We start from the raw sequence: 799 nt of genomic DNA, 5'->3' as shown, positions 1-799 counted from the left end.
GTGCAATCTATTTCTGTTATTTTTATGGTTGTTATTCTACATCTGCAAAGGTCATTTAAATTATACCGCGACCGAAAATTTGTTTCATAAATTTTGATATAAATACTAATTACACTCTCTCGGAGAGCCAGCAGGGTAGCATTCATTTATCACGTTTATACGACCTGCAATGACAGAAAGGGAAGGCAAGGGAGACTGGAGAGCTTTTCCGGAGACCCTTTAAGACTGGCAGGAGAGGCAGCAGGTTGCTGGTTGGTGAAGAAGAAATTCCTACCACAATCACTGAGATTTAAGAATCTTTAATAAGGTACGAAAGGTTACCAAACAGTTCTGGAAACTAAAGTGTACATACGAGTTCTTCTAACCATAAATATTGAAGAGCTGTAACATGGATAAACCGGCCCTTTACATGCGGATAAATATGGAAACTAGGAATTATATACATTATGTGGTTGTATCTTTTGCCAAAAGTAACGGACAGTTATAGTTTATATCTTTTTTAATATCACTTTACAGAAACAAATGGAACAGTTTGACACGCAGATCCAGGCTCGTACTATACGAATTCTTGACAGGACGTGAAACAACATTTTACTGCACTAAAGTACTTAGACTTTGGGACGAAATGTTTGCACTTTATACAAAAAAAGCACATTAATACCAATAATATTCGGTTAGGTCGACGTGGAGACTGTAATCGTACAAAGTAATTCACATTTTGGTACACATTTACTAGAACATTCTTGCCATTCAGTACAAACAGTTGGCTTTCGGCCGCCTACCCCTCCCCCTCCCCCCA

The sequence above is a fragment of the Rhinopithecus bieti genome, unplaced genomic scaffold, assembly GCF_001698545.2.
Source record: "Rhinopithecus bieti isolate Rb0 unplaced genomic scaffold, ASM169854v2 scaffold_4698, whole genome shotgun sequence".
NCBI lineage: Eukaryota > Metazoa > Chordata > Mammalia > Primates > Cercopithecidae > Rhinopithecus > Rhinopithecus bieti.
Note: the sequence above shows the minus strand (reverse complement) of the source record.